This window comes from Salvelinus sp. IW2-2015, linkage group LG6.2 (assembly GCF_002910315.2).
Source record: "Salvelinus sp. IW2-2015 linkage group LG6.2, ASM291031v2, whole genome shotgun sequence".
Taxonomy (NCBI): Eukaryota; Metazoa; Chordata; class Actinopteri; order Salmoniformes; family Salmonidae; genus Salvelinus; species Salvelinus sp. IW2-2015.
In genome coordinates, this window is record NC_036846.1 from 21,913,513 (window position 1) to 21,925,806 (window position 12,294).

The following is a 12,294-nucleotide window of genomic DNA, read 5'->3' on the forward strand; positions in this document are numbered from 1 at the left end:
GTAATCACCAGTTGGAGGGGCGTCCAAGTAGATTTCCCCCAGTCATATGTGGTAAATATCAGCTTCCCACTTGGTTATGAGCGTTAGCTGTCAATGTTAATATTTATTAAAATGTAACGCATCAGAGCCATGAGTTGAGTGTGCAGATTCTATTTTGTAAGATGACAATGCATTGTGTTGTAACTAGTCAAACATGCTATTCATTTTGGGGAAATGAAAACAAAGCCCTACCTACACAAACAATAAAGTGCACAGCCACAAGTACATTTCAATATGTTTATTGAATATTAAGGTAAATATTTCACATTAATACAGGCTACGTAAAGTAGAGCCACTATACGACATGAAATGTACTCTCATTTTAACCCTTTTTAGTATGTAAACAATTATACATGTATTTACCACTAAAAGGTATTCTGATTTCTTCCTCTCTTTAGGTAATCATCATCCTCTAGTTGTTGGCTGAGTATCATTAGCTACGTCATCATCAGCTCTCCCCCTGAGGAGAACGAGAACTCTGTACGCGAGTCGAAGTCCTAAATCTAAGCTACAGAGCATGGAGCCGGTTGGACAGGCTGTCAGTTTATTCATCAGACATCAACAGGACTTTAAACAGAACTAGGGCCCAGAGTTTTCCCTCCCGACTCCACAACAGCCATCGCTGAAATGGTAGTATATTTCTTTATTTCTTATTTTGAGTTAGGCACATTAAAGAACGGTGTAAAGATCATTTCTCTCCATTTCTTCAAACTCTGCTTTGCTCTTCGTTCTCTACTAAAGTTAACATGTTTTACAATTCTGTTGATTTTTGTTGTCAGTTGGAAATTAAATTCATGTTTGTGTTGTGTGTGTGCGTTTGATTTCTGTCGAAGCCAGCCGGCTAGTTGACGTGGTTCAGGTGCACGTGAGGAGCCCAGGTACCAGGCCACACCTGAACGAGGAGGAAGAAGATGAGAAGTGGAACAGGGGAGAGAGAAGGAGATTCCATTAGCAAAGATAAGTGTGTGTGTGTGTGTGTGTGTGTGTGTGTGTGTGTGTGTGTGTGTAGAAAAAGTCTCACCTGCTGTGGGTCGGTGTTGTCTGCGTTGTTGGGGACCACCTTGATGATGGGGCTCCATGCAGGGTCGGCAGCATGCAGCCCGTTGAACATGGCCCCCCCTGGACCCTCTCCCATAGGGGGGTTGGGGGGCAGCATGGTCCCTCCATACATCGACATGGCCATACCCTGGAGACAACCAGGTCATTATTCACATCACAAACCAGTTATTAATACACTTCACACCAGAGTCTACTACTACAGTATATTAACATGGTCCTACCATGGAGACAACCAGGTCTACTAACCTACAGTATATTAACATGGTCCTACCCTGGAGACAACAGGTCATTATACACATCAACAACCAGATCTACTAACTACAGTATATTAACATGGTCCTACCATGGAGACAACCAGGTCATTTATACACATCACAACCAGATCTACTAACTACAGTATATTAACATGGTCCTACCATGGAGACAACCAGGTCATTATTCACATCACAACCAGGTTATTATACACATCCACAAGGTCTACTACTACAGTATATTAACATGTCCTACCTGGAGACAACCAGGTCATTATACCACATCACAACCAGGTCACTAACTACAGTATATTAACATGGTCCTACCATGGAGACAACCAGGTCATCTACACATCACAACCAGGTTACTAACTACAGTATATTAACATGTCTCTACATGGTAGACACAGGCTACTACTACAGTATATTAAACATGGCCCTACCCGATGGATACAACCAGGTCCACTAACTACAGTATATTACATGGTCCTACCTGGTACAACCAGGTCCACTAACTACAGTATATTAACATGGTCCTACCTGGTACAACCAGCGTTTCCACTAACTACAGTGATATTACATGGTCCTACCTGGTACAACCAGGTCACTAACTACAGTAATTTTAACATGGTCTACCCTGGATACAACCAGCTCTAATACAGTATATTAACATGGTCCTACCCTGGAGACAACCAGGTCTACTAACTACAGTATATTAACATGGTCCTACCCTGGAGACACGGACCAGAAGAGGAACAGCCATTTGAAAATATCATATCACCTTCTCAAATAGACAAAGGTTTGTCAAAACAAAAACAACCCAGTTCAAGAAAGAGTTAAGAAAAGATGTACGAAATAAACAAAAACAAAAATCTAAATGAATCACAAGGTAACAAGACCTATACATAAGAATAACGAGGCTATATACAGGGGGTACCGGTAACGAGTCAGTGTGCAGGGGTACAGGTTAGTCCAGGTAGTTTGTGTGTTACCTTAGGGAAGTCCATGTAGTTGTTGGGGTGGTTGATGTGTTGCTGGTGGTAGTTAGCGGGGTTAGAGATGCCGGTGTCGTCCTGCTCCATGGGCTGGTACTGGGAGAAGGTGTGGTCCGCCTGCAGCCCAGGGTGGACCATGTGACTGCCCATCAGGGGCTGAGACCAACCTGACATGGCTTCTAGAGGGGGAGATGGGAGGTAAGAGACCGAGAGATACTGTGTCAAATCAAATCTTATTTGTGTGTGTATATGTGTGTGTGTGTGTGTGTGTGTGTGTGTGTGTGTGTGTGTGTGTGTGTGTGTGTGTGTGAGTGGGGGGGCAGTGGGGTGTGTGTGTGTGTGTGTGTGTGTACGCAAGGTGGGGTGTCTATATACCCATTAGCTGTTTATCAGGGCTGTAGACATTGGGGATGGAGAGACCAGCGTGGGTTAAAGGTTGTGTGTGAACACATCGATCTGGTGTGTGTCCGTCTGGTGTGTGTGACTACTCACCCGAGGCGCTGCCGACTCCGAAGGACCATATGCCTCCCTGTCCGACAGGAGCGGTGTAGGAGGTCTGGAGGAGAGGAGGGTTGACAGTGGTCTGTCTGATCCTCGCCAGCCTCTCTGTCCCGATGGGAGGAGGCACCTTCCTGTCCTGCTGGCTGCTGCCCTGGCCCTGCTTGCCCTGGTGGGGAGTGGGGGCCACGGGGCCAGACGACGACACCTTGGAGGGAGGGGGCACCGCCTGGGACTCGCCTGGGGAGAGGAGGGGTTAAAGATTAGGGGTTTTGAGTCTAAAAAACAGTTATACAATTTAAGAGAGTTTTGCCTTAGTTAAATCATTTTTTCCCCTGTGTGCGGAATTCCTGGAAAATAAGCTCTGTGGGCATTTTAGATTGTTTACACATCGTGTCAGTACCTGATGTGTCAGCGCTCCAGGGGTGAGGGGAGAAGTGCTGTCTGCTGAAGGAGGGGGGGCCCACAGCTGCTGGGCCGTGCAGATAGACTGGACTACCAGACATACTGGTAGCATAGCTGGTCAGACTCAGAGCTGTAAGACAAGGAGAGAGTTTGGGACATAAAGAATGTAAGGTCAAAAAGTTTAATATAAAAAATAAAATAACATCTAAATGTCCCTTTCTTTTACCAATAGGACTGTTGACCATCCTCTGTGAGGCAGAGCGGTACCCAGGGGCCTTGGAGCTGTCTGGAGGAGGGGCCATCATGCCATCCATCTGTCCCATGTAGGCGGGGGGGGCAGAATACTGCTGCTCAGGAGGGGAGCGGGCAGGGAGGTGGCACGCACCCCACACCTGGTTGTTACCCACCTAATAGAGAGACAAGTGGTTAGTGAGCAACTAGACCACAGGTGTGACCCGAAATGAGTAGGCACTGAAGTTTAGGTCACAACATTTTCTGCATTAAATCTAAACTGGACATAGCTGAAGTCGGGGGAGTCTCTTTGGTTAATACAAAAGGCATTTGATACTGTGAATCATGAGGTCCTCCTATCCAAATCATCCTCCCTTAATGTGTCCACTGAAGTTAGTTGGATGTATTCCTATCTGACGAACAGAAGTCATAGGGTTTATTGGGGGGACACTCAGTCTCTTTACTATAACATTGGGGTCCCACAAGGGTCAATATTAGGACCCCTTCTGTTTACCATCTATATACAGTTGAAGTCGGAAGTTTACATACACCTTAGTCAAATACATTTAAACTCAGTTTTTCACAATTCTTGACATTTAATCCTAGCAAAAATTCCTTGTCTTAGGTCAGTTAGGATCACCACTTTATTTTATGAATGTGAAATGTCAGAATAATAGTAGAGTTATTTATTTCAGCTTTTATTTCTTTCATCACATTCCCAGTGGGTCAGAGGTTTACATACACTCAATTAGTATTTGGTAGCATTGCCTTTAAATTGTTTAACTTGGGTCAAACGTTTCAGGTAGCCTTCCACAAGCTTCCCACAATAAGTTGGGTGAATTTTGCCCCATTCCTCCTGATAGAGCTGGTGTAACAGTCAGGTTTGTAGGCCTCCTTGCTCGCAACACGCTTTTTCAGTTCTGCCCACAAATTTTCTATAGGATTGAGGTCAGGGCTTTTGTGATGGCCACTCCAATACGTTGTCCTTAAGCCATTTTGCCACAACTTTGGAAGTATGCTTGGGTCTTTGTCCATTTGCAGCCAAGCTATAACTTCCTGACTGATGTCTTGAGATGTTGCTTCAATATATCCACATCATTTTCCTTCCTCAAGATGCCATCTATTTTGTGAAGTGCACCAGTCCCTCCTGCAGCAAAGCACCTCCACAACATGATGCTGCCACCCCCGTGCCTCACGGTTGGGATGGTGTTCTTCGGCTTGCAAGCCTCCCCCTTTTTCCTCCAAACATAACAATGGTTATTATGGCCAAACGGTTCTATTTTTGTTTCATCAGACCAGAGGACATTTCTCCAAAAAGTACGATCTTTGTCCCCATGTGCAGTTGCAAACCATAGTCTGGCTTTTTATGGCGGTTTTGGAGCAGTGGCTTCTTCCTTGCTGAGCGGCCTTTCAGGTTAAGTGGATATAGATACATTTGTACCCATTTCCTCCAGCATCTTCACAAGGTCCTTTGCTGTTGTTCTGGGATTGATTTGCACTTTTCGCACCAAAGTACGTTAATCTCTAGGAGACAGAACGCGTCTCCTTCCTGAGCGGTATGACGGCTGCGTGGTCCCATGGTGTTTATACTTGCATACTATTGCTTGTACAGATGAACGTGGTACCTTAAGGCGTTTGGAAATTGCTCCCAAGAATGAATCAGACTTGTGGATGTCTACAATTTTGGTTTTCTGAGGTCTTGGCTGATTTCTTTTGATTTTCCCATGATGTCAAGCAAAGAGGCACTGAGTTTGAAGGTAGGCCTTCAAATACATCCACAGGTACACCTCCAATTGACTAAAACAATGTAAATTAGCCTATCAGAAGCTTCTAAAGCCATGACATCCTTTTCTGGAATTTTCGGAGCTGTTTAAAGGCACAGTCAACTTAATGTATGTAAACTTCTGACCCACTCAAATTGTGATACAGTGAATTATAAGTTAAATAATCTGCCTGTAAACAATTGTTGGAAAAATTACGTGTGTCATGCACAAAGTAGATGTTCTAACCGACTTGCCAAAACTATAGTTTGTTAACAAGACATTTTTGGAGTGGTTGAAAAACGAGTTTTAATGATTCCAACCAACTTCAAATGTAAATGATCTCCCACTTGCTTGCCCACAAGTTAACATGCAGATGTATGCAGACGATACAGTTCTGTATGTACACAAAAAATAGACAAGTTAACAAGTTAACTGAAGCTGTAGCACATTATTCTAAATGGACAACTAATTCTTGCATGCATTTAAATATCGACAAAACTATGTACTTCTCCAAGAAATCCATTGATTCCTCCCAACGAGCTGTTCTTGTTAATGGGGAGAATCTGAAAGTTGTCTAACTTCAGGTATCTCAGAGGTTTTTTGGGGACTCCAACTTGACATTTAAGAAACATGTGACGGTGGTTAACAAGGTCAAGTTTGGATTATCCAACTTTAGGTTAATAAGACCTTTCCTTCCTCTAGAGGCCACCAAACTATATATGCATGCTATGATCTTCTCACATGTTGGTCACAAGCAGGAGCTACTATTCTGAAACCAATTGAATCACTCTACAAACAAACACTTAATATTTTTGATAAACTAAACAGTTACCACCATTGTCATATCATTTACAAACATAATGTCTGCCTAGGTTTAAGCAGTATGTAGATGCAAGCCTGGTCTTTAAGATCCTGCATGGTCTCCACTCCTATGCCGGCATATGATGCTCAAGGAAAGCACCTCCAGGACAACAAGGGCAGTAACTAGAGGTTGATTGCGTTGTCCCTTTTTGACACAGTAATTTCGATCAATCGCCCTTCTCCGTTACAATATACTGGAATGCAATGCCAATGGACTTGAGAAACTGCACTGATTATTGGATTTTTAAATGTAAAATTGAAAACATGGCTCAAATCTATCTAAACCTGTACACATGAGTTATCTGTGGTTCCTCATATGTAAGACGACAGTTGATGATAGTGTTGTTGTTAAAATGATATATTATTGGATGTAATATATTTTGTATTGTTTTAGTGAGTATTTGTATAGTGGCTGTGTAAAGGACCTTACCTGCCCAGGGACTACTGGTGCAAATGAGCTTTTGGCTAACCCCGGCACATTTACATGGATGTTGCATTATTGTAATATTGATGTTGATTAATGTGCATTATCCCCTATAAATAAAGAAATAAACCTTCAAAACATGTTACTCTATGGCAGCGCTCTCCAACCCTGTTCCTGGACAGCTACCCTCCTGTAGGTTTTCACTCCAACCCTGTTCCTGGACAGCTACCCTCCTGTAGGTTTTCACTCCAACCCTAATCTAGCACAACTGATTCTAATAATTAGCTGTTTGATCAGCTGAATCAGGTTAGTTACAGCTGGGGTTGGAGTGTAAACCTACAGGAGGGTAGATCTCCAGGAACAGGGTTGGAGTGTAAACCTACAGGAGGGTAGATCTCAAGAACAGGGTTGGAGTGTAAACCTACAGGAGGGTAGATCTCCAGGAACAGGGTTGGAGTGTAAACCTACAGGAGGGTACTCTCCAGGAACAGGGTTGGAGTGTAAACCTACAGGAGGGTGATCTCCAGAAACAGGGTTGGAGTGTAAACCTACAGGAGGGTATTCTCCAGGAACAGGGTTGTAGTGAAACCTACAGGAGGGTAGATCTCCAAAACAGGGTGGAGTGAAAACCTACAGGAGGGTATCTCTCCAGGAACAGGGTGGAGTGTAAACCTAACAGGAGGGTAGATCTCCAGAAACAGGGTTGGAGTGAAAACCTACAGGAGGTATCTCTCCAGGAACAGGGTTGGAGTGAAAACCTACAGGAGAGTAGCTCTCCAGGAACAGGGTTGGAGTGAAAACCTACAGGAGGGTAGCTGTCTAGGAACAGGGTTGGAGTGAAAACCTACAGGAGAGTAGCTCTCCAGGAACAGGGTTGGAGTTTAAACCTACAGGAGAGTAGCTCTCCAGGAACAGGGTTGGAGTGTAAATCTACAGGAGAGTAGCTCTCCAGGAACAGGGTTGGAGTAAAACCTACAGGAGGGTAGCTGTCCAGGAACAGGGTTGGAGAGCGCTGCTCTATTGAAATAATAAACGATTCTGTGGAGAACAGAAATAGTAGAAAATAATGTGTGGTGGCACCCACCTGGTTGTTGTTGTCGAACATGCTGCTGAAATGGTTGAAGAAGCTGCAGGGCCGAAGTTAGGGGGCATCTGCTGGGGCTTGGCCCACCATGGACCTGCTGCTGCATCTGAGAGCCGTTCATCAGACCCATGGAGGACTGGGGCTGAGGGGGCATGGAGGGCGGCTGGGGCTGCTTCTGTTTGGGGTGCTCATGTTGTTGCTGTGTGTTATGGGGTAGGAACGTTTGTTGCTGTGTGTTAGGGTAGGAACGTTTGTTGCTGTGTTGTGGGGTAGGAACGGTTGTTGATGCTGGTCGAGGTGTTGGTAGTAGGGCCCTGTCGGGGGCTGCATGCGGTGTGAGACACGGGGAGCGGGAGCCGAGAAGTGAGGTACGGTGCTGTTGAGGTGTGTGTGTGAGGCGGTGGAGGAGGATGGGGGAAGGTGGGAGCTGGACTGAAGAGGGAGAGAGGTGGAGGGGGTCTGATGATGAGGAGGTGAGGAGGAGGGGGTTGGTGCTGCTGGCGGGGTTCAGGTTTGGAGGGGGCAGCCATGACAGGGGCGGTGAAACCACCTGAACTAACCACATTGTTGACTGAGACGGACAGGGCCTCCTGAGAGAGGGAGGGGTCAGCTTCTCCTTGCCTGGGGAGCAGGGCGAGGGGGGACGGGGGTGACTTGGGGGGCTGAGAGATGGAATGACCTGGGTTGAAGAGGGTTAGGGGCGTTTGTAGCCGTTAAGCCCGTGTGTTGGTGGGCGGGAGACCCTGTACCTCTCACTGAGTGACTACTACTACTGACAGTGGTGGCAGTAACCATGGCGACAGAGTTGACCCCTATGTGCTTGGGGTCAGAGGTGAACAGCTGTTTCCTGACTGAGGAGGGTATGGGGGTGCTGGGCTGGGCCCCAGAGGGGGTTAGGGGTGTGGGGTGACCCTGTAGTAGTAGCTGTCTGACAGTTAGAAGCACTAGGACTGGAGACAGAGGACCCGTGGATGATGTGTTATTGTGATCATTATGACTAGACAAGTTGGATCTGGGCTGGTTGTTACCACTACTACCACCGTTGTGTTTGGGGAGCTGTTGGCGCTACCGGGACTCAGCGGCCGCCGGGAACGGGCCCCACGTGCTGGCGCAGGGGAAAAGGCCCACCGAACTGGGCCATGGGCAGCATGGGGGTCTGATCTGATGCATGGTCTGGGCTGCCAGGAGGGCCAGCTGGGGATGGGCGGAGGCCAGGGGGAGAGACACGGGGAAGGGCTGTCTCACCCCAGACAGACCCTTACCCATCTTACCCCCTGTCTGAGAGGAAGAGGACTGGAAGGAGACCCCAGAGGATGTGACCAGGGAGCCCAGGGCCTTGGCCCCGACGCTGAGGTTAAGGTTAGCCCCAATGGGGGTGGGGAAGGGGGCTGAGGTGATCTTGGAGCCGGGGCCCTGATGTGGTTCCTGGGGATGAGGTCCTCTAGTTCCTGGCTGGGTCCTGGATCAGAGAGTTGATCAGCTGGACAGCGTGGCGTGTCGACTCCGTGCCACCTCTGGAATGGACCATCACAACACAGGGGTCAGGGGACACACAACAATGTACACATTCCACGGACATGGTTCCAACCATTCACAGTATTTCACTGATATCCTGGAGATACGGCAGGAGGATTGATAAATCAACACATCTATTACTCTGTTAAATACTTAGAATCATTCAGATTAATCAACACGTGATTATTACTCGTTTCTCTGCTTTCCTCCTGTTCAGTTCTAGACTCTGCTGACTAGTGTAATAATGGGCTGCTGCCACCAGAGGTCAGGCTCTCCATCTCTCCGTTCCTACCTGATGGTGATCATCTCTCTCCGTTCTTGTCTTTCTGTTTGTCCACGTCAATGTGTGCTCCCGTGACGTCCTGTGTATAGCTGTGATGTTGCAGCCTCCTCTACCCATGATCCTCGACACCACCGAGGCCGGCACCGATAGCTTCTTAGACCTGCAGCCCGGAGAGAGAGGTTCATATGGGGTTTAGAACTGGGCCAAAGGACAAGATCCATGGGGAGCCACAGGCCTGACAACTTATTTTTCCTCATTGTCTAAAACAGTGGTTCCCAACCAGGGAATCTGGGGGCACTTGGCCTGTCCACTTTGTGGGGGCACTTGGCCTGTCCACTGGGGGGGCACTTGGCCTGTCCACTGGGGGGCACTTGGCCTGTCCACTGGGGGGCACTTGGCCTGTCCACTGGGGGGCACTTGAAGACTCATGAGACCATAGGTCTACTGGTAAAATGCATGAGGGGGTACTCCGGGCAGAAAAACATTCAGTTGGTGGTACAGTAACCAAAAAAGGTTGGGAACCACTGGACTAAAATATCCTATAGATTTACTTGAATCATTTCTAGATGGAGTGTGTGTGTACCCACCGTCTCACCACCTCCTTCCAACCCTCCTCTCTCTTCTGTCCCCTCTTGGGGCTGGTGAGGCTCTTGCTGTTGGGGGATGTGACGGGTAGCGACATGGTCTTAAACTGAGACGGTACAGAGCTGCTGGGGGTCAACTCACTCATGTCTGGAGCTCTGAGAGGTTGGGGGGGAAGAAAGAGGGGGAGAGAACAAGGGGGAGGAAGAGAGAGAACGGGATAAAGGTCAGATTGACATTTAATAAGGTTGAGGTTTTATCTATGTATTTGTAATAGAAATGCACTGTTGTGTGTGATTTGATGGTTTCCTTTAGTAAACCGACAGTTGTTAGTCAAAGTCAAACCAACGGCTCTCCTCTAAAGCGCTGCAGGTCACTCACTTATGTGTAGGCTTAGAGATGGAGACGGTGACTTGGTTGCCTGGGTGTAGCTGCAGACAGTGTTTCTTCTCCGGGCCTGGCAGCAGGCTGTGAGTGGGGCCCGAGGACGAAGAGGAGGATGACGAAGAGGAGGATGAGGAAGAAGAGGGGAGGTCAGGGAGGAAGTTGAGCTCCTGGCTCTTGCCCCCGCTGCTGCTACTCTCACTAGCACAGTCGGTGCTGTCCAGGGGGTCTGAGTCGCTGGTGCCCCCCGCCCCTGTCACCCCACCACCCCGTGGCTCCCCATGGATCTTGTTGGCCTTGTGCTGTGCCAGCACCACCTGCTGGACAGAGATGGAATCATCACTGATTAGACACCTTGATTGACAGATTGTTTGATGTATAACTGAGTGGAAAAGACGAGTGGACATGTGTACGTATTTGCAGCCACCCAGAAAAGCACAGCTTCACTCTCTTGTCCTTAAATTTAGCTAGGCTACATTATATTCTGCAGTCATGTCACATAATACATCATTTGGGGCGGCAGGTAGCCTTTAGAGTGTTGGACTAGTAATTGAAAGGTTGCAAGATCGAATCCCCGAGCTGACAAGGTAAAAATCTGTCGTTCTGCCCCTGAACAAGGCAGTGAACCCACTGTTCCTAGACTGTCATTGAAAATAAGAATTTGTTCTTAACTGACATGCCTAGTTAAATAAAGGTAAAATAATAAATACAATTTTTTTTTAAATGCAGTACCAGTCAAAAGTGGACACACCTACTCCTTCAAGGGCTTTTCTTTATGTTTTACTATTTTCTACATGGTCGAATTGCTGCAAAGAAACCACTACTAAAGGACACCAATAAGAAGTAGAGACTTGCTTGGGCCAAGAAACACAAGCAATGGACATTAGACTGGTGAAAATCTGTCCTTTCAAAGTTCTTGAAATGTTCCGGATTGACTGATCTTCTTGTCTTTTAATGATGGACTGTCATTTCTCTTTGCTTATTTGAGCTGTTCTTGCCATATGGACTTGTTCTTTTACTAAATATCTTCTGTATACCACCCGACCTTGTCACAACCCAACTGATTGGCTCAAACTTTTTTTTGGTTACTACATGATTCCCTATGTGTTATTTCATAGTTTTGATGTCTTCACTATTATTCTACAATGTAGAAAATAGTAAAATAAAGAAAAACCCTTGAATCAGTAGGTGTGTCCAAACCTCTGACTGGTACTGTATAGATATATACACATTACAAAAATTAAATCAAATCTATATTTTAAATACACCAACCACCTGTGGGTCCTGCAGTATGATTGGTTAATACCTGTGGGTCCAGACATATGATTGGTTCGCTGGGGGACGAGTCCTTGGTCTTGTTCTTCTTGCTTTTGCGGCTGGCACTGGTTGTCGTGGCAACACTAGCCCTCTTCTTGCCGAACACACAGCTGAAGGTGGCGGGGATACCGATGGTGGTGGTGGTGGTCGCACTGGGGGGGTCGATGGGGGGGTCCACTTCTGGAGAGGGAACGACAGAGTTGAAGGAATAGTTCCACAATATTACACATTTGTTTCCTTACCATAAACTGTCTACGGACAAAGAGTGACTACAATCTACACTTTGCTTTTGTTAAACTAGCCACCACAAACAAATGTTATCAGCAGCATTTTGGGAACAAATGATTAGATATCGAAACCAAGATATAATTTACCCTCAGCGGAGTCGTCCTGCTTCTGCATCTCACCGTCTTCCTCCTCATCATCCTCCTTGGTAGTCTTCTGCTCCTCTTCCTCCTCCTCCTCCTCCTCCTGCTTTTTCTTCTGTTCCTCCTTCTTCTTCTTGCGCTTCTCCTTGCGTTTCTCTCTCTTGGCGGCCAGGGCCTGCTTCTTGCTCTCCTCTCTGGACTTCTCCAGGTCCAGCTCCTTGAGGAGAATGCTGGC

General features: G+C 46.8%; 1 pseudogene; it reads right to left on the reverse strand.

The window, feature by feature from the left end:
* Positions 1-262: 262 nt before the first annotated feature.
* The window catches only part of LOC111965981 (ankyrin repeat and KH domain-containing protein 1-like), a 68,947-nt pseudogene continuing 56,915 nt past the window's right edge, over positions 263-12,294 (reverse strand).